Genomic DNA, 22,840 nt, shown 5'->3' with positions numbered 1-22,840 from the left:
CCTCTAAGCTTTCTATAAGCTTATGCACGACCGTTGCGTGCAGGTGACGTTGGATCGCGCTGAGGCTTGGACGCGTGGCTGATCTTCTTTTGGAGTTTTGGTCTATCTTCATTGTATTTCCCTTATGCTCATTGTACCTGTAAAGTTTTTGATTATAGTGGAAATGTGATGGAGTTTTTGGTTGTTGTTTGTGGGTTATGCCTTTGGTTATGCTTATTACGAATCAAACGGATGTTAAAAATCCTCCTTGTAGCATCCCAGGATCGGAACCTGGCGAATGGGCGCTGGGAGCCGAGAATGGGGTTCTACGGAGGCTGTCGGCGCCAGATTCGGCGATCGGGAATTTTGTGAGCCCGGTTCCGAGTTTGGGGCGTGACAGAAGTTGGTATCAGAGCATAACTCGGGAATAACCAAAAACAACATTACATGTCTGCTATGAATGATTTAAGTCCTAAGTTCGAGTAGCCTAGCGATCCTTTATTACCGACCTTTAACGAGCGTGCCTTCGAGAGTTTTCAAAGTTGATAGGCACCTTCGCTCTTTCCTGTAGGATATGGCGCGCAGGAGAGTGACCCGATCGACTCCCGCACCACCATCTGAGACTTCGCTCCACCAACTGCGGCTCCCGCACTACCACCTACGATTCTGCCCCACCACCCGAGATCCCTATTGCCCAGCCCTGAGGATGCCACCCATCTACCAGGGATTCATGCTGCCCGGCCTATGGGTGCATTTCTCCACCTGAGACTAGTGCGGAGCCGACCGTATCTGTGAGTGCTTCCCGCGGCCAGAATCTGCAGTGTGGCCGCACTTGAGGCGAGCGAGACCCCGATCGTTTCACCACGAGCGAGCGGGAGCGCTCGAGTGCCCTCCTTCGAGAGTTTCGACGCCTTGATCCCCGCATTTCGGGGTGAGCCGGACCGGCCGTAGGCGAGAGGTGGCGCGGCGACGTAGAGAAGATATTTGAGACGATGGGATGCGCGGCCGAGCGGCGAGTCCGATTAGCCGTATTTCTTCTCCATGGTGAGGCCGAGCACCGGTGGACATCAGTCTCTGGCTCAGCCCGATTTAGTTTGGACTTGGGAGGATTTTGTGGATCGGTTTGACATACAGTATTTTCCCGATCACATCCGACGTCGCGAGCATTGGAGTTTGAGGCCTTGGTGCGGGGCGATATGAAGTGGCTCAATATGCCGCTCGTTTTGTAGCACCGTCGATTTGCACCTTACTTAGTGGATGATGAGGAGCGGAGAGCCCGCCGATTCGAGGCGGCTTGCGTTACGGTCTTCGAGGCCGTGTTATTGGGCATGAGCTCCTACCTTCGAGGAAGTGGTGCGGAAGGCCCGATTTTTGGTGAGTGGGACGGCTCTCGGTCGATCGCGGTCGGAGGAGGGACCGGAAGAGGCGAGCTCCTTCCGGTGATACCCAGCGAGGTCGACCACCGCAGAGGCGCACAGTCGCCCGGCCTTTCGAGCACCGGCACCCCAGCACCTCGGCACCACCTCAGAGACAGTTCTTTGGCACTTGTTTTAGGTGCGGTGCAACAGACACCGTATGTGGGAGTGTCCTCGCCCACGGCGAGAGAGGTCCACAGGCGGCCTCCACCACCGCGGCGCGCGAGACCCCCACAGCGGCGAGAGGCCCCCACAGCGGCGGCGGCGGCCTCCACCGAGACCACCTCGGCGGCATCATCGGCCACCGGCCTCCGAGGCGCAGCGGCGAGCGGCGATTTCGACCGCCTCGGCAGCGGCAGCAGCGGCACGCTCGAGAGGGACAGACACCTCCCAGCCGGCTCGAGCTCGATTCTATGCGGCCCGAGATCCTCGATCATACGGAGGAGTCGTTGAGGGTATACTTCCTGTATCCGCATGCATTGCACGTGTGTTGTTTGATTCTGGTGCATCGCATTCTTTCGTGGCCGAGAGTTTTTGCCGATTGACTGGTTTACCGTTGGAGTCTGCTCATGAGGGGTTGACAGTATCGACTCCCTTGGGGAAGACTGCAGTGTTGGGCCGATTTTGCTTGTCTTGCCCCGTTTTGGTTGGGGATATGTTTTTGCCTGCCGACCTGTTTGCTTTGCCTATGTCCGAGTTCGATGTCATCCTGGGCATGGATTGGCTTGCCGAGTATCACGCCATATTGGATTGTTCCGCGAGGACAGTCACGTTTTGTATACCTGGCTTGCCGCAGTTCCAGTTCATTGCTGAGCCCAGAGGAGAGCCGTTGTCTTGTTTGATGTCTTGTGCCATAGAGGATCCCTTAGTGGTGAGCGTCGACCAGTTGCCTGTGGTTTGCGATTTTCCCGATGTGTTTCAGGAGATTCCGGGATTACCGCCTCGTCGACTCACTGAGTTCCAGATTGATCTCGTGCCCGGTACTGCGCCTATTTCAAAGGCCCCATATCGTATGGCACCATTGGAGTTGCGGGAACTGCAGAAGCAGTTGGACGAGTTGCGTGAGTTAGGCTTTATCCATCCGAGCAGTTCGTCGTGGGGGGCGCCGGTACTCTTCGTGAAGAAGAAGGATGGCTCGTTGAGGCTCTGCGTAGATTACCGCGAGCTCAACAAGGTCACGATCAAGAACAAGTACCCGCTCCCGAGGATTGATGATTTGTTCGATCAGCTGCAGGGTGCACAGTTCTTTTCGAAGATTGACTTGCGTTCCGGTTATCATCAGATTCGGGTCCGAGAGGAGGACATTCCGAAGACAGCATTCAGGACGCGTTATGGTCATTTCGAGTTTCAGGTCATGTCCTTCGGACTGACCAATGCGCCAGCAGTGTTCATGCAGTTGATGAACGAGGTCTTCCGTCCGTATCTCGATCAGTTTGTTGTAGTCTTCATCGACGACATTCTGATTTATTCGAGGACTCGTGAGGAGCATGAGCAGCATTTAGAGGTTACATTGCAGACCCTCCGCGCACACCAGTTGTATGCGAAGCTGGAGAAGTGCGAGTTTTGGCAGGAGGAGGTGAAGTTCCTCGGTCACGTGGTGACGAGGGAGGGTGTCGCAGTGGACCCCTCGAAGGTTGAGGCAGTGCGTCAGTGGGGCCAGCCCACGACTGCGTCCGAGATCCGCAGTTTCCTTGGTTTAGCGGGATATTATCGGCGTTTTATTGAGGGCTTCTCTCGTATTGCAGCCCCGTTGACTAGGTTAACTCGGAAGGGCGCAGAGTTTATTTGGAGTGACGCCTGCGAGCGAGCATTTATGGAGTTAAAGGACCGTCTGACGTCCGCTCCTGTCCTCACTCTTCCCTCTGGGAGTGACGGATTTATTGTATTCACCGATGCCTCGCATATTGGTTTGGGTGCTGTCCTGATGCAGCACGGCAGGCCTGTAGCCTTCGCGTCCCGCCAGCTCAAGGTCCATGAGTTGAACTACCCCACGCATGATTTAGAGTTGGCTGCAGTTGTTTTCGCACTGAAGGTGTGGAGACACTATCTCTATGGGGTTAGGTTCGAGCTCTTTTCTGATCATAAGAGCTTGAAGTACCTCTTTTCACAGTCTGAGTTGAATATGAGGCAGAGGCGTTGGATGGAACTCCTGAAGGACTATGACTTCGATCTCCAGTACCACCCGGGTAAGGCGAACGTGGTGGCGGATGCCCTCAGCCGTCAGCCACGAGGCCTGGTGGCGCATATGATGATTCAGGAGTGGCGGATGCTCGAGGATATAGCAGAGTACGACTTTGAGTTTGGCTTGCAGTCTTCTATTGTGCAGTTATCGAGCTTGTCGATTCAACCCTCTCTTGTCGCAAGGGTGATCGAGGCTCAGCAGGCAGACGAGTCGTTACAGGATTACCGAGCAGAGGCAGCATCTGAGAGTCAGACAGATTGGCAGATTGGTACAGATGGTGGACTTCGCTTCAGAGGCCGATTATGTGTCCCGGATATTCCTGAGCTACGCCGAGATCTTATGACCGAGGCACATCGATCGCGGTTTTCTATCCATCCTGGCTCGACGAAGATGTACCGCGACATGAGGCGACAGTATTTTTGGGCGGGGATGAAGCGTCAGATCGCCAGCTTTGTGGCCGAGTGTGACACGTGCCAGCGTGTCAAGGCCGATCATCAGAGACCCCCTGGTCTATTGCAGCCGTTGAGTGTCCCGATGTGGAAGTGGGAGCACGTGTCGACAGATTTTATTATGGGCTTGCCGAGGACTCAGCGCGGTCATGACGCCATCTGGGTTGTCATTGATCGACTGACGAAGTCGGCACATTTTATTGCGATACGTGCGACTTGGCCTTTGGACCGGCTTGCGAGATTATTCATCGAGGATATTGTGAGACTGCATGGCGTTCCAGTCTCGATCGTTTCTGACCGAGACCCGAGGTTCACGTCTCAGTTTTGGGGGAGCTTCCAGAGAGCGATGGGTTCTAATTTGCAGCTCAGCACCGCATACCACCCGCAGACCGATGGCCAGACTGAGAGGGTCAACCAGATCCTTGAGGATATGCTCCGGGCCTGCGCGATTGATTTCGGGGGTAGCTGGGATGAGCATCTGCGATTGGCTGAGTTTTCATACAATAACAGCTATCAGGCGACCATCGGCATGGCTCCTTTTGAGGCGCTATATGGCAGACCATGCAGATCACCGAGTTGTTGGGCCGAGGTGGGAGAGCGTCGTCTCTTAGGTCCCGAGCTTGTGCAGGAGACGTCAGAGGCTATTGATATCATCAGGCAGAGGATGCGCACAGCTCAGAGCCGGCAGAAGAGTTTTGCTGATCGTCGGCGTCGTCCCTTAGAGTTTGATGTAGGGGACCATGTGTATCTCAAGGTCTCGCCCATGAAGGGCGTAGTTCGATTTGGAGCGAAGGGCAAGCTTGCCCCGAGATTTATAGGACCTTTTGAGATCACTGGGCGCGTTGGCGCCGTGGCCTACCGGCTTGCCTTGCCATCTCAGTTGTCTGGCGTCCACAACGTTTTTCATGTCTCCATGTTGAGGAAGTGTGGGTCAGACATCGTTCCTGTTATCGATTGGCAGCCGTTAGAGGTTCGTGAGGACGCTTCCTATATTGAGCAGCCAGTCTGTATCCTTGATCGGAAGGAGCAGATCCTCCGGACTAGGGTCATTCCATTAGTGAAGGTTCAGTGGGGTCACCATTCTGTTGAGGAGCTTCTTGGGAGCGCGAGGTTGAGATTCGAGAGCGTTATCCCCATCTTTTGATGATTAATCATGTGTTGTATGTTGTATGTTATCTCTGATTTTATATAGTGATGTTATGTTTCTTCTCCCTCTTGAGTTCTGCCTAGTTGCGATGATTGTGTAAATTTCGAGGACGAAATTTCTATTAGGAGGAGAGGCTGTAAGACCCGTGTCCTAATCCGTCCTGTTCATTAGCTTTCGCGATCCTTCCGGTCAAATTAGGCAACCTTCGCACCGTATTCGGTGTTTGCGCCGATCCTAAGCCAGGTCCGCGCACCGACGTCGGCTTGGTCTGAAAGTTGTATCATAGCGGCCGCGTCGTCGCCAGCGGTTCCAACGCCGTGACTTGCGCGCCGTATCCAGGCAAGAAGATGCCGATCGGCGTTTATTCCGAAAAACAACGCGCGTTGCGGATTTCGAGGAATCTCTACAATTAGTCCCATCAATCAACCATTAAAGCATCCCATACCTCAAGTACAACAACCCATCACCACCTTTTACAAAAGTCCACCATTCTTTCCACCTCACCACTCCTCTTTTCCAAATTTCAACAACAACCATACCTTTTTTTACCATTTTCAACCCAAACCATCCCCCATCACTCCATCACCCATCTCCTTCTCTCTCTCTCTCTCTCTCTCTCTCTCTCTCTCCCTTTACAACTATCTCTCTTATTCATTTTTTTAAAAATCCAATCCAAGAGAGAGCACCATACGTATGAGACCCTCTCCCATTCTCTCCCAAGTTTCAAGTGTGACCCATCTCCTACCCCTTGATCTCTCATCTCAACCATCCATTTCTCATCTTCCACCATCAAAGAGGAGCTCAAGGAACTAAGGAAGCCAAGGGAGCAAGAAGATCAAGTGGTGGGTGCCTTGATAGGGTAGATTTTCATATTTATAAGATGGGCCAAGTGAGGCCAACCGATCAATGGTTTGGATCTCACATTGGACCCTAAGATGTGGCCGATGGCCCACTTGGATCATCATGATCATTCCATGATGGGGCCATTCTCCATGGACCCCATCATGATGTTTATTTTCTTGTATGTTTAGGGTCATCTAGACCGTTTAATTTGGTGGAGAAGGGATCTCCACCGTTGGATTTAATTTTTAATGGGCCACATAAAATGGGACCCACTTGATGTATGATTTAGTGCAAGGGAGGGCCCATAGTGCCGGGGTCCCTCCATCACACGGTCTCACTCTCTATCTCTCTCCCTTTTTATTTTTAATTGTTTTATTTTTATTTTTATTTTTATTTTTTATGTTAATGAGGTTATGTGGCCCACTTGAATGGACCCCACCATAGGGCATGTATTCCATCCAACTCACCTACGAGTGGGGCCCACCTTGTGTGTAGTATACACACCATCCTCCATGAGGTGGCCCACCTAAGCAAGGCCCACCTCTATAATAGTTGCAGAGTCCAGCGTCCAGGGACGCTGGACGTTCCAAAAAAAAAAAAAAAGAATTTGCTTGGTTTGGGGATGGCCCACTTGTGTAGGCTCCACCTTGATGCATGTATTAAATCCACACCATCCATTCCCTTCCCAAGCTCTTTTTAGCCGTTGACCTGAAAGATGGGATCCATCAGACTTTCAGGCGGGCCATACCGTAGCAAATGATGGTCTTTACCATTAAAACTTTCCCTATTGGTTTTATGCATCGAAACAGGTCCAATATTGGGCTCGTTTAACTTGTCTAGGGCCATGGAAGGCCATTGGATGGAGTGGATGGCTTGGATATGGACCCCACCTGCAAAACCCATCAAAAAAACAAAAATCAAAAAAAAAAAAAGAAACAGCAGCCGCAGCTGCTGCTGCTGTGTCAGTAGCGCAGCAGCGCTGCCTGCGCATTTCAGCGGGCGGACGGCTTGGCCGTCGTACAGCCAGTCACGGCTGCAGCCGTGGGCCCCACGTTGATGTTTACATGTCATCTAATCCGTTCAGCAGGTGGCCCACTCTCTGAAGTGGGCCCATCTCAAAAATCAGCCAGCTCCAAGACTCAGGTGGCCCACACCGTGTGAAACAGTGGAATTGAACATTTACCTTTGAAACCCTTTTTGGGGTCCACAGAAGTTTTGGATCAGGGTGAAAACTTCTCCCACTCTCTATTTAGGCCCACTCGGCCTTGTCAACGGGTCGGATGGCATAGAAACGTCATGGTGGGCCCCACATGGAGCCCATAGTAATGTAAGTGTTTTATCTCCACCGTCCGCCTGGACGGTGGAGCCCACTGTATGTGTGTGCGCGTGCGTGTGTGGGTGCGTGTGTATGCACGTGTGTGTGTGGGTACATGTGTGTGCTGGTGTGTGTATATATATTTATATATAATATTATATTACATATAATATATGTTATATATATATATATATATATATATATATATATATATATATATATATATAATATTATGGTATACATAATATATGTTATGTGTATATTTATAATGTTATATTATATATAATATTATATGATATATATATATACATATGTGTGTGTGTGTGTATATATTATATTATATATAATTTATTGATGGTGGGAGGCCCACCTCAGTACTTGTGACCCAATGAGTTGAGGCCCATTTGATGTGCACATGGGGCCCAATTGGCGAGGCCCATTTGATATATATAAGGCCCAGGTGAGTAGGCCCATTTGATGTACATATGGAGCCCAACTATCGAGGCCCATTTGACACGTATAAGGCCCATAAACGTAGGCCTATTTGACACGTTCTAAAGCCCACGGGTTATAGCCCATTGCAATGTACATATGGCCCATTGGTGCGGTCCGCTTGATGAACATGAGGCCCATATGATACGGCCCATTTGATGTATTGAAGGCCCAATGAGTTATACCTAAGGTTCATTGCAATGTGCAGTCCCATTATGATTTATGTAATGATGTTTACGTCAGGGCTATGCCTTGGGAGCAATGGTGGTTTGACGTCCACATTGCAAGTATAGTGTGGTTAAATGTCCGCATTATGACATTCCCTAAGGCCCATTGTTAGGCCCATGCGTGTTATGTGCAGGTCGTCTAGGCCCACCTTCGTTATGCATGTCATCCATCCTATATAGCATGTTTAAATTCCATGATTCATGATCATATGCATCATATGTATGCTTGATATGAGAGATGACTGATCATAGCATATGTCTTTGGGCAGATTGTTAGGGACTCCCGTACAAGGGGTGTTGCCCTACATGAGCGCACGATACGCGCAGGATTGCTGCATGACTGAATAGTGTGATTCATGCATTCGCATTATGTGATATGGTTACTCTACGCCCTAGCGACATCAGGGCCATAGCCTCCACAGACGCATCGTGGTTGGCAGGATTGGATACCGGAAATGCTGTTCTACATGGGGTGCGATAGATATCCCTGGGTGAAAGTCCCTAAACCCTTATGGTACCAGGAGGTTGCTCCAATGTCTAGACCGAGTGGATGCATGAGCGCTGGGTGCCGATTACCAGACGGTTGCGCTTTCCACTGTGTCGTGGTCGGTTGGAAGGGGGTGCGGCCTTACCCGCCCGAGAGTAGGGGGCAATGCTAGGCTGAGTCTGACCAGCTCGAGGAATGGGTCCGCTATTGACGAGCCGAGCCCGATATTGGCAGGCGGATAGTGAGGTCTTTTCCACTCACCTTATTGCGCGCGATGGGGCGGCAATCTGGCTTGGAGTGTACTAGACCCCGGTGATATTCCAGATTTGAGCCGTATCGACATGTGGACTTAGATGAGGATTTGTATGCTTGACTTGCATTTTGCATTGCATGGCCTTGGTATGGCCGACATCATTCTTTGCACCGCATGGCCTTGGTACGGCTAATGGGATTCTTAGCATTCATCAGCATGTTCCGCATTACTCTGATACTGCATGACTACATTATCACCTTGAGCATACACTTTCACCACCCTCTAAGCTTTCTATAAGCTTATGCACGACCGTTGCGTGCAGGCGACGTTGGATCGCAGCAGCGCTGAGGCTTAGACGCGTGGCTGATCTTCTTTTGGAGTTTTGGTCTATCTTCATTGTATTTCCCTTATGCTCATTGTACCTGTAAAGTTTTTGATTATAGTGGAAATGTGATGGAGTTTTTGGTTGTTGTTTGTGGGTTATGCCTTTGGTTATGCTTATTACGAATCAAACGGATGTTAAAAATCCTCCTTGTAGCATCCCAGGATCGGAACCTGGCGAATGGGCGCTGGGAGCCGAGAATGGGGTTCTACGGAGGCTGTCGGCGCCAGATTCGGCGATCGGGAATTTTGTGAGCCCGGTTCCCGAGTTTGGGGCGTGACAGGAAGTCAATAATGGATTATAGTGTTTTTGGGGACGTGATTTGCTTTGATACAACATACATAATAAATAGTTATGGACGGCCATTTGCCTCATTTATTAGGGTAAATCATCATAAGTAAACTGTAATATTTGGTACGGCATTACTATACAATGAAACAATTGAATCTTTTAAGTGGTTGTTTAAAACATTTTTAAGTGTGATGTCTAGAAGACAACCAATGACAATTTTCAGAGACCAAGATGCTGCAATGGCCAATGCAATAGCTACAATAATGCTAGAAACATATCACCATCTATGTACCTAACATATTTACCAAAATGTTGCGAAGCACCTTAATAATGTATTTAAAGGTTCAAAAAGTTTTGAACATAATTTTAGTAGGTGTGTATATGATTATGAGGATGAGGAAGAGTTTCTAACATCATGGAATAAAATGCTTGACAAGTATGATTTAATGCAAAACAAGTGACTAAGAATCTATTTAAAGAAAAAAATGGGCTTTGGTTTATGGAAGAAATACATTCTACGCTGACATGAAGAGTTTGCAGAGAAGTGAGAGCATGAATAATATTTTGAAAAGATATCTAAACTCTAAATACAACCTCTTGCATTTCTTCAATCATTACGAGCGGGTGCTAGCTCATAGATGATACGAAGAAGCCGTAGCTGATTTCAAAATGAGGCAAAGTACCCCGATATTGGTTCTTGATATAAGAATGCTAAAGGAAGCAGCAAATGCATACACTCCGAAAGTGTTTGAAAATTTTCAAAATGAGTTTAAAAAAAATTCTTAATTATTCTCTTTTTAAATGTGGTGAGGTTGACATGATTACGGAATTTCGAGTTACTAATAACGACAAAGTTGAAGGACGTACTGTTAAGTTTGACTCACTAGACAATACAACGATGTGTAGCTGCCACAAGTTTGAGTTCATGCGCATCTTGTGTAGTCATGCATTAAAAGTAATATAAAAGTGATTCCTCCTTTTATATTCTGAAAAGATGGCATAGAGATGTAAAGATAGGTTTTGCTAGAGAAGTGGCCGCATTAACAATACAAGATAACCGCAATATTGTATCGGGTAAACGGTACAAATATATGTCTCGCAAACTTCTTAAAATTGTGGCAATAGTTAGAGAACATGAGGAGGTTTTCAAATTTGCTGATAGATATTCTGATATATTTCATGATGAAGTAATGGAATGCATGAAAAAGATCAAGGAACTTTCATTAAACTCTTATCAAGTTGTTGACAAAAGTGTAGATATTGAGCATAATGGTGGGGTCACATAATGCACGGTTCACATAATGCATTACTATACAATAAAACAATTGAATCTTTTAAGTGGTTGTTTAAAACATTTTTAAGTGTGATGTCTGGAAGACAACCAATGACAATTTTCACAGACCGAGATGCTGCAATGGCCAATGCAATAGCTACAATAATGTTAGAAACATATCACCGTCTATGTACCTAACATATTTACCAAAAATGTTGCGAAGCACCTTAATAATGTATTTAAAGGTTCAAAAAGTTTTGAACATAATTTTAGTAGGTGTGTATATGATTATGAGGATGAGGAAGAGTTTCTAACATCATGGAATAAAATGCTTGACAAGTATGATTTAATGCAAAACAAGTGACTAAGAATCTATTTTTTAAAAAAAATGGGCTTTGGTTTATGGAAGAAATACATTCTACGCTGACATGAAGAGTTTGCAGAGAAGTGAGAGCATGAATAATATTTTGAAAAGATATCTAAACTCTAAATACAACCTCTTGCATTTCTTCAATCATTACGAGTGGGTGCTAGCTCATAGATGATACGAAGAAGCCGTAGCTGATTTCAAAGTGAGGCAAAGTACCCCGATATTGGTTCTTGATATAAGAATGCTGAAAGAAGCAGCAAATGCATACACTCCGAAAGTGTTTGAAAATTTTCAAAATGAGTTTAAAAAAATTCTTAATTATTCTCTTTTTAAATGTGGTGAGGTTGACATGATTGCGGAATTTCGAGTTACTAATAACGACAAAGTTGAAGGATGTACTGTTAAGTTTGACTCACTAGACAATACAATGATGTGTAACTGCCACAAGTTTGAGTTCATGGGCATCTTGTGTAGTCATGCATTAAAAGTAATATAAAAGTGATTCCTCCTTTTATATTCTGAAAAGATTGCATAGAGATGTAAAGGTAGGTTTTGCTAGAGAAGTGGCCGCATTAACAATACAAGATAACCGCAATATTGTATCGGGTAAGCGGTACAAATATATGTCTCGCAAACTTCTTAAAATTGTGGCAATAGTTAGAGAACATGAGGAGGTTTTCAAATTTGCTGATAGATATTCTGATATATTTCATGATGAAGTAATGGAATGCATGAAAAAGATCAAGGAACTTTCATTAAACTCTTATCAAGTTGTTGACAAAAGTGTAGATATTGAACATAATGGTGGGGTCACATAATGCACGGTTCACATAATGCATTACTATACAATGAAACAATTGAATCTTTTAAGTAGTTGTTTAAAACATTTTTAAGTGTGATGTCTGGAAGACAACCAATGACAATTTTCACAGACCAAGATGCTGCAATGGCCAATGCAATAGCTACAATAATGCTAGAAACATATCACCATCTATGTACCTAACATATTTACCAAAATGTTGCGAAGCACCTTAATAATGTATTTAAAGGTTCAAAAAGTTTTGAACATGATTTTAGTAGGTGTGTATATGATTATGAGGATGAGGAAGAGTTTCTAACATCATGAAATAAAATGCTTGACAAGTATGATTTAATGCAAAACAAGTGACTAAGAATCTATTTAAAGAAAAAAATGGGCTTTGGTTTATGGAAGAAATACATTCTACGCTGACATGAAGAGTTTGCAGAGAAGTGAGAGCATGAATAATATTTTGAAAAGATATCTAAACTCTAAATACAACCTCTTGCATTTCTTCAATCATTACGAGCGGGTGCTAGCTCATAGATGATACGAAGAAGCCGTAGCTGATTTCAAAATGAGGCAAAGTACCCCGATATTGGTTCTTGATATAAGAATGCTAAAGGAAGCAGCAAATGCATACACTCCGAAAGTGTTTGAAAATTTTCAAAATGAGTTTAAAAAAATTCTTAATTATTCTCTTTTTAAATGTGGTGAGGTTGACATGATTGCGGAATTTCGAGTTACTAATAACGACAAAGTTGAAGGACGTACTGTTAAGTTTGACTCACTAGACAATACAACGATGTGTAGCTGCCATAAGTTTGAGTTCATGGGCATCTTGTGTAGTCATGCATTAAAAGTAATATAAAAGTGATTCCTCCTTTTATATTCTGAAAAGATGGCATAAAGATGTAAAGGTAGGTTTTGCTAGAGAAGTGGCCGCATTAACAATACAAGATAACCGCAATATTGTATCGGGTAAGCGGTACAAATATATGTCTCGTAAACTTCTTAAAATTGTGGCAATAGTTAGAGAACATGAGGAGGTTTTCAAATTTGCTGATAGATATTCTGATAAATTTCATGATGAAGTAATGGAATGCATGAAAAAGATCAAGGAACTTTCATTAAACTCTTATCAAGTTGTTGACAAAAGTGTAGATATTGAACATAATGGTGGGGTCACATAATGCACGGTTCACATAATGCATTACTATACAATAAAACAATTGAATCTTTTAAGTGGTTGTTTAAAACATTTTTAAGTGTGATGTCTGGAAGACAACCAATGACAATTTTCACAGACCGAGATGCTGCAATGGCCAATGCAATAGCTACAATAATGCTAGAAACATATCACCGTCTATGTACCTAACATATTTACCAAAATGTTGTGAAGCACCTTAATAATGTATTTAAAGGTTCAAAAAGTTTTGAACATAATTTTAGTAGGTGTGTATATGATTATGAGGATGAGGAAGAGTTTCTAACATCATGGAATAAAATGCTTGACAAGTATGATTTAATGCAAAACAAGTGACTAAGAATCTATTTTTTAAAAAAAATGGGCTTTGGTTTATGGAAGAAATACATTCTACGCTGACATGAAGAGTTTGCAGAGAAGTGAGAGCATGAATAATATTTTGAAAAGATATCTAAACTCTAAATACAACCTCTTGCATTTCTTCAATCATTACGAGTGGGTGCTAGCTCATAGATGATACGAAGAAGCCGTAGCTGATTTCAAAATGAGGCAAAGTACCCCGATATTGGTTCTTGATATAAGAATGCTGAAAGAAGCAGCAAATGCATACACTCCGAAAGTGTTTGAAAATTTTCAAAATGAGTTTAAAAAAATTCTTAATTATTCTCTTTTTAAATGTGGTGAGGTTGACATGATTGCGGAATTTCGAGTTACTAATAACGACAAAGTTGAAGGATGTACTGTTAAGTTTGACTCACTAGACAATACAATGATGTGTAACTGCCACAAGTTTGAGTTCATGGGCATCTTGTGTAGTCATGCATTAAAAGTAATATAAAAGTGATTCCTCCTTTTATATTCTGAAAAGATAGCATAGAGATGTAAAGGTAGGTTTTGCTAGAGAAGTGGCCGCATTAACAATACAAGATAACCGCAATATTGTATCGGGTAAGCGGTACAAATATATGTCTCGCAAACTTCTTAAAATTGTGGCAATAGTTAGAGAACATGAGGAGGTTTTCAAATTTGCTGATAGATATTCTGATATATTTCATGATGAAGTAATGGAATGCATGAAAAAGATCAAGGAACTTTCATTAAACTCTTATCAAGTTGTTGACAAAAGTGTAGATATTGAACATAATGGTGGGGTCACATAATGCACGGTTCACATAATGCATTACTATACAATGAAACAATTGAATCTTTTAAGTAGTTGTTTAAAACATTTTTAAGTGTGATGTCTGGAAGACAACCAATGACAATTTTCACAGACCAAGATGCTGCAATGGCCAATGCAATAGCTACAATAATGCTAGAAACATATCACCATCTATGTACCTAACATATTTACCAAAATGTTGCGAAGCACCTTAATAATGTATTTAAAGGTTCAAAAAGTTTTGAACATAATTTTAGTAGGTGTGTATATGATTATGAGGATGAGGAAGAGTTTCTAACATCATGGAATAAAATGCTTGACAAGTATGATTTAATGCAAAACAAGTGACTAAGAATCTATTTAAAGAAAAAAATGGGCTTTGGTTTATGGAAGAAATACATTCTACGCTGACATGAAGAGTTTGCAGAGAAGTGAGAGCATGAATAATATTTTGAAAAGATATCTAAACTCTAAATACAACCTCTTGCATTTCTTCAATCATTACAAGCGGGTGCTAGCTCATAGATGATACGAAGAAGCTGTAGCTGATTTCAAAATGAGGCAAAGTACCCCGATATTGGTTCTTGATATAAGAATGCTAAAGGAAGCAGCAAATGCATACACTCCGAAAGTGTTTGAAAATTTTCAAAATGAGTTTAAAAAAATTCTTAATTATTCTCTTTTTAAATGTGGTGAGGTTGACATGATTGCGGAATTTCGAGTTACTAATAACGACAAAGTTGAAGGACGTACTGTTAAGTTTGACTCACTAGACAATACAACGATGTGTAGCTGCCATAAGTTTGAGTTCATGGGCATCTTGTGTAGTCATGCATTAAAAGTAATATAAAAGTGATTCCTCCTTTTATATTCTGAAAAGATGGCATAAAGATGTAAAGGTAGGTTTTGCTAGAGAAGTGGCCGCATTAACAATACAAGATAACCGCAATATTGTATCGGGTAAGCGGTACAAATATATGTCTCGTAAACTTCTTAAAATTGTGGCAATAGTTAGAGAACATGAGGAGGTTTTCAAATTTGCTGATAGATATTCTGATAAATTTCATGATGAAGTAATGGAATGCATGAAAAAGATCAAGGAACTTTCATTAAACTCTTATCAAGTTGTTGACAAAAGTGTAGATATTGAACATAATGGTGGGGTCACATAATGCACGGTTCAGATGCCATACGCCACACTTGGTAGGCCCCACGCACTAAAGAGGAAACCGGCCTCATTTTTTCTCTTAAGAGGGTGAAATTTAAAAAATAAAATAAAATTGTATCAAACTAGCTTGCATTCTGCACCATTTATTAAATCGTAACAACTCATCCACTAGACTCTTACGTACGTCAATCCGGCCCAACAAAGTCATGGGCCCAATCTGGATGGAGAATACGCTCAGATCACAGTCATTTTGAGATGATTTTGGCCGGTTGGGGTCGTTCTTTGATTTCTCACAATCAATCAATGCAAGCTCTCTTTGCTTACTTGCTCTTCATTCTGTTTAAAGAAAGATCCATTACTATTCAGCCAAAAAAAAAAAATCATAAATTGGCAATTAAATTTTTAGCCATGTTTGCTGAACTCCCCACTATACTCTGAACTGAGGAAATCAAAATGAGGCATTTCTTGCTGCAAATCAATTCATCATTCACCATGAATTCAGTAGATTCAATTTGAGATCAACAACCCACAATTTAACCTAGTTTCTCATAATTAACTGAAATTTGTTATTTCCATTTGATGTAAAATATCAAAATTTTGTACTCAATAAGGTCTATACTCCCAATTGCAACAAAATAGAGTAAAATTCATCTAGTTTTCTACATTGGTTTGAAACATTCAGAAACCTTTAATTTTACAGTGTCCTTCAAGGAGAACAGAACACCCTCACGAGACTAATGCTGGATCCCAACATGAGACTTGCACCTCCAATGTCGGTCCACCTAGTGCTCAAGTTGTTCTAATACTACATAGAAGTCCATGCCGTAAATAGGTTGTTCCAAGACTAAATAGAAGTCCATGCCGTAAATGGCCATCGATGGATCATACTTGATTCCAAGAATAAGAACAAAAATACGCACAAAATAGCATTTCACAAAATCAAGTTCATTTGAACATTCGCAGCCAATTCAAGTGTACAAATCAAGTTCATTTCTTCTGGTTTTTTTTTTTTTCACAACGGCTACAACTATGATGATGAAATATGAAGTACAATATAGATATTTTCTATAGGAACTCCTCTAAGAAATGCATTTGTTGTTGCTCCCTCAATTGAACCAACTTGGTTTGCAACTCTTCCCTCAATTGAACCAACTCGGTACACAACTCCTCCCTTCGTAAAATAAACTCGGCGCATTATTCCTCTCTCAACAAAGCCTCAACACCATCTATTTGCAGTCACAAATTGGCCACCATCCCACCACATATGCACTTTCACTAGATGATGCCATTATCACAATCTAATACCAACCTACATATAAGACACCAATGCAAAGAAGAAATTATATTACAATGTAAAGAAGAAGTTGTAGTAATAAGAAAAACAATCGCTCGAGCATAGAACAGAAGAAGAATTACAAAAGGGTGTCATCCAGACATTATTCTATGTTCACACCCCCAAAAGGGTGTCATGTGTAACATGTATGTGACTAGTGAGAGCTTGGATTACATCCAAAATCCTTCTAAGAGTTGCATGTGTAACATGTATTCCGTGGACTATTATTTTATTGGGCACATGACCCAATAATGATGTCCCAAAACAATTAGATTATCAATTGCATCACTATAATTACTTTAATATGATGATCAACACCATCCCAACATTGTCCAAGTAAATCAACGATTAAAAATCGTTGATTAGTCACTCGGACATGATTTTGTGCCCGTGGCTTTTCCGAGACTTGGAATTTCATCATTTTTGGGCAAAAGCATATATTTTAGTGGGCCTATTTCAACCATTGTGTTAAGCATTACATACGTTCACTAATTAGAGATATTAAAGTTAATTTAGTAATTAAATTCAAGCCCTTGTAAATATACCATCTATAGCTACTTTTGGATTAAAGTTGATTCCCAATCCAGTGTGCCAAACACAATAGGAGGATTTCGTATCCAGGGGCTTCTGAATCCAAGGGTTTCCAAATCCACGCTCCCAAATAAGCCCTTATTATTGTGCACATCGTGTACTTTACCAAACCCAACAACCTTAATAGCATAGCAGGTACATGTGCCCTGAAGTATTAAACATAGGCCTGGAGTGTGTGGGTATAATAAATCTTAACCAAACATAATTGAAACATGATTACATTGTACATCATATTGCTATTTAAGTCAACATTGCAATGATATAAGCATCAAGATAGCCATGATAGAATTTGGGAACAGTAGGCAAATATAAGAGATGTAATTTCATGTCATTAATCTTCATTGCATCTATTGGTAATATCTCATTAGGTAACTTAAGTTTAACATGCTCTTGTGTCTGTTCATGGGTCTTAAAAGATGCACAGATTTATTTTTTTCATTAATGTTGGGAGGGCTAAGTATCATGAAGTCACAATACATAGTCAAAATTGACTTTGCCTTCCATGTAACCCAATCAACGTTGTCCTAGAAAAAAAAGGCTTAAGAAATATATCTATTTCATAATCAATATGCCCTGCATGAATGCCATGAATGAGCAGAAAATCCTTTTATATGAAAACAAACTAGGACTAAGCATTATAATTTACAGAGCATTTGGATGCAATTAAAAACACTTGAAACCAACTTTGGAGTTATGAGGCTGACCTTGAAGTTAAAGTATCTTTTGATTGAGTTGTCCTTAAAAAGATCCAAAAGTTCATGATCAAATGAGAACTTACGAAATGTCATCTTCATAGATAAACATGCCAAAGGAAAATAAAAACTTTACTTTCATTGAAAGAAGACGCTTGAGTTGTCCTCTTCCAACACTTTCAAATTCCAAAATTACTAAACCTCCAAATTTTAAAATTCTTAAATTTTCTAAACTTACAAATCATAAATCTTCTGATTTCAAAAACTTTGTATACTATCTCTTGAAAATTGCTGGAGAGAGAGAAATTATTCGATGCGGCGTTTCTTTAGGATGATATGGTGCGGCGTTTCTCGGAGAGAAGTATGGAGAGAAGGTGTGAGAAATCTAAGAGGGAAGGAAAGATAGATCCGAGAGAGAAAGGGAGAGAAATCTGAGAGGAAGCACCGCCGATTCGGTGGTACTTTCTTCATTCCAGGCAGCGAACGAGAAAGAGAGAGAGCCCACCGAATGAGGGACTCTTGGTTTTTATTTTATTTTATTTTATTTTATTTTAATCGGTCGAGTACTCCACGGTCCACGGCCTAACGGCCTTGCTTGTGGGCCCTACACTCTCAACCAATGAGAGAATAACACGACTTGCATATCTTTCTAAGCGTCCGGACAGGGGTAGAATGCAATCGGCAACCTTGAATGTGGGCCTCTGCAGTCTTTTTCCTCCACCGCCACCTACTGACAGGCAACAGGTAGAAAAGTTTGGTGGAGATTTTTTAGGTATGATCCATCCACGATGGGACCCACAAACGAGTAGTTTTGGATCACGGAACCACACTGGGGATATCCTCTGCTCGAGGTTCGTATATTGCCTCTTCCCTATTTGCTTTTTTTTCTACAAGTAGAGACGCAAGCATCAGTTGAATTTCCATGCACGATCTGATGCTGCCCAAGGAAAATTGAGTTCGGCAAAGCAAATTCGCTTCTCTTTCTTCACTCGAAATCTGCCGATGTGAAACAGCTGGGACTTTTACATGTGGAGCGGAAGGAGATTGGGGATCCCACAAAATCAGGATTTTAGTGGCCCCATGCGAAATCGGATTGCGTACGGAGTTACTCTTATCGTACTGAGTAAACTCAGTTGAGCCCAGCTTGAATGTATATGGACTATCCACGTCGTCCATCCGTTTTTCCATCTGTTGATCCCAAAATTGGAGCATATCTAAAGATCAAGTGGGTCATACCAAAGGAAACAGTGGGTTATAATGATTTCCACCGTTGAAACTTTGCTAGGCCACACAGTGATGTTTATTTGTCATCCAACCTGTTAATGAGTTCATAAAGACATGGATGAACGGTAAACATAAATATAAGCTTCATTCAAAACTTCTATGGTACCTAACGAATTTTCAACTGTAGATGTTCAAATCAACTGTTTCCTGTGGTGTGGTCCATTTGAACATTTTATATAATTCATTTTTGGGCTCAAGTACTAAAATTATCTGGGAAAATGGATGGACGGAGCAGATAAAATAAATAAATCAAGGTGGACCTCAAATAGTTTACTCAGTACGCTAAGCGGAGTGAGTTTACTCACTACGCAATCCGATTTCACACGTCAGACTTGTACATGTGGAGTGGAAGCGGATTGGGTGGTGTTGGCACTGTGGGGCCCACCTGATATATGGGTTTTACATCCATGCCGTCCATCCTTTGCCAGCTCATTTTAGGACAGGCCGAAAAATGAAGCAGATAGGGAGCTCAAGTGGACCAAACCACAGGAAACAGTGGAATAACCGCCGTTGAAACCTTCCTAGGGCCCACACTAATGTTTATTTGCCATCAGATCTGTTGATAAGGCCACACAGACTTGGATGAAGGGAAAACATACTATTATCTTGATCCAAAACTTTTGTGGCCCTAAGGAATTTTTAATGGTAAGCGTTCAGTCCCCACTCTTTCCTGTGGTGTGGTCCACTTGAGCTTTTAATCTGATTTTCATTTTTTTGGTTTATGTGCTAAAATGAGCTGGCAAAATGGATGGACGGTGTGGATAAAACATATACATCACGGTGAGCCCCACAGCACCCAACATTATCTAGCTGGGTGGTGTCATCATCATCATTTGTGATTAAGGGGTTAAAATGCTGCTTTTCTTCTTCATGAAGCTTCATATAATTTGATTAAGGGGTTAAAATGCTGCATTTTCGTGTGGAATCTGACATGGAGATATAGGGCCTACCTGAATTGTCATCATGGCATGATCCTGTCTGTGCCCCAGATGATCCCCTGCCCAAACAGACCATTTATTCCATTCATGTGTTGTATGTTTAAAACCTAATGATTCTGTGCCATGCATCTCTCTCAAATGTTATAAACCTACAAGGCCCCTCTTCTGGTACTTGACATGGACGTAGTGATCCAGTCCGTCCATCTGGTGGACCACACCAATCAGCAAAAAATGTGCAGCAGCCGTTTCAACGATATCGGAAATTCTAGGTGTCAAAGGTGTGGTGCCATCCAGCTAGCAAGATGTTTTTCATCATCCAATTGGGGTGGGCCTGTAAGGTAGATGGTTGTCTGGATCAATTTTGAAATTGCTGCAAGTTTCAAATTTTAAGTTGTTGCAATTCAACAACGTGCCCTCCCGGGCAATACTCTTAGGGCCTGTTTGCATTGGAGGATTCCTATCGAAATCAATTGCAAAGAGCAGTTATCACTTTGGATATGTGGTTGTATACTAGAGTAACAGAAGCATGATCATGTTGTATTCCTCTTTACTGACACAGGAATAAGTCTTCCCGAATCCATCTCGATTCACCCTGTCATTTCCCAGATATGAGAGGACCATGGTGTAGGTGGGGTCCACCATGATGTTCCCTCCATCCGTTTGCCAACTCATGTTGTGACATGAGCCAAAAAATGAGGCAGATCCAAAGCTCAAGTGGGTGGGCCGCGTGACAGAAAACAGTGGGGCTGAATGCCTACCATTGAAGCATTGGTGGGGCTATGGAAGTTTTGAATCAGGCTAATATTTGTGTTTTCAGTTCATCCCAGTGGAAATGGCATTATGAATGGTTTGGATGGCATACAAACATCACGGTGGACCCCACGAATGTTTCAAAGGGGGCTTTAAATCCCTTCTATTTCCTGTAGTGTGGCCCACTTGAATTTTGGATTTGCCTCATTTTTGGGATCATGTATTAACATGAGCTGGCAAATGGATGGAGGGGGTGGATTTCTCACAAACATTTTGGTGTTTGGTGGGTCCCACTTAGATTCTGAACACAAACCCCAAGCAACAAAATTTGACTTACCATAGCATGCTGTTGTTCCAAGTGTGGAAAAAATGACAATTGAACAGCGATTACTACCGATTTCATGCAACAGGTAATTGATATTGCAATAATTGTGCTTTTCGATTGCTTTACTCTCGAAATCCTCCAATCCACACCAGTAGTTTCCTTAAGTAAAAAATTTCAGAAATCAAGCAATTAGGACCATCAAACATGATGGCCCACCAGACGAACAATCCTAATCACCAATCAGCAAAAAAATGTGCAGCAGTCGTCTCAACGATATCGGAAATTCTAGGTGTCAAAGGTGTGGTGTCATCCAGCTAGCAAGATGTTTTTCTTCATCCAACTGGGGTGGGCCCTGCAGGGTTGATGGTCATCTGGATCAATTTTGAAATTGTTGCAAAGTTTCAAATTTTAAACTGTTGCAAGTCAACAACGTGCCCTCCCGGGTAAGTAACCTTAGCCCTTAGGGCCTGTTTGCATTGGAGGATTCCAATCGAAAATAATTGCAAACTGTAGTTATCACTTTGGACAAGTGGTTGGATACTGGGGTAATAGAAGCATTATCATGTTGTATTCCTAGAGGTGTGCATTTGTGACCCGATCCGGCGGATCCGACCCGATTCGGCCCATTCCGAACAGAACCAACGGCCAAGATCGGGCCTGATTGGGTTGTGGTTTCCAGATCCGATTTTTTTCAGCTCGGGTCCGGATAGACCTCTATCCGGACCGACTCGACCTGGATACCCGAACTGATGGAACTCGAACCGCACCGAACAGACCCGAACCGATAGGCGAGCGGGTACTATAAAATATATATTTTTTACCCTAATTTTCCTAAAAATAGATGGATGATGTGGATAAAACATATAAATTGTATAAAATATGTTCAAGTCATGAGAACCCAGATGAAGGAAAAAAATAAATATCAGCTTGATCGAAAACTTTTATGGCCTACATAACGTTTTTAATGGTCAAAATTCATTCAACATTGTTTTCTATAATGTGGTCCACTTGAGATTTCAATATACCTCTTCTTTTTTTTTTCTTCTAATGACTTAAAATGATCTATAAAAATAGATGGAGGGCATGGATGAAACACATGCATCATGGTGGGGCCCACATAGTAGGGATGTCGGGTGGCCAGGGGAGTAGCCAATCTGTTTCCAGCGTACAACTGTAATACGTCTAGCCTCCTCGCGCTGTAGGCGCTCCTCGAGCTCCGTGCTGTACGGACGATTCAAAGAAGATCAAAGTTATGGGCCCCACAGTGATGTATTTATCATATCTACACCGTTCATATACTTTTAGAGATAATTATAGAGTATTATGCAAAAAATAAATAATATCCAAAGATCATGTGGCCCACACCACAAATATCAGCAGAGAATAATTTTCACTGTTAAATCATTCATGTGGTCCACTCGATAGTTAGATCCGTTTTATTTTTTGTCTCAAGCCTTAAGACGAGGTTGGAAAATGGATGAACGGT

General features: G+C 42.6%; 1 protein-coding gene across 1 annotated transcript in view; it reads left to right on the top strand.

Annotated features, from left to right (window-relative positions):
- The first annotated feature begins 18,756 nt into the window (after positions 1-18,756).
- LOC131226767 (disease resistance protein RGA2-like) overlaps positions 18,757-22,840 on the top strand; it is a 29,703-nt gene continuing 25,619 nt past the window's right edge. Inside the window, exon 1 of the transcript XR_009162011.1 lies at positions 18,757-18,908. The gene's annotated coding sequence lies outside the window, so the exon portion shown is untranslated. The remainder of the gene's footprint in view (positions 18,909-22,840) is intronic.

Source organism: Magnolia sinica, chromosome 15 (genome assembly GCF_029962835.1).
Source record: "Magnolia sinica isolate HGM2019 chromosome 15, MsV1, whole genome shotgun sequence".
Taxonomy (NCBI): domain Eukaryota; kingdom Viridiplantae; phylum Streptophyta; class Magnoliopsida; order Magnoliales; family Magnoliaceae; genus Magnolia; species Magnolia sinica.
The sequence above is the reverse complement of the archived record's forward strand: the minus strand, read 5'-3'. Positions and strand labels throughout refer to the sequence as shown.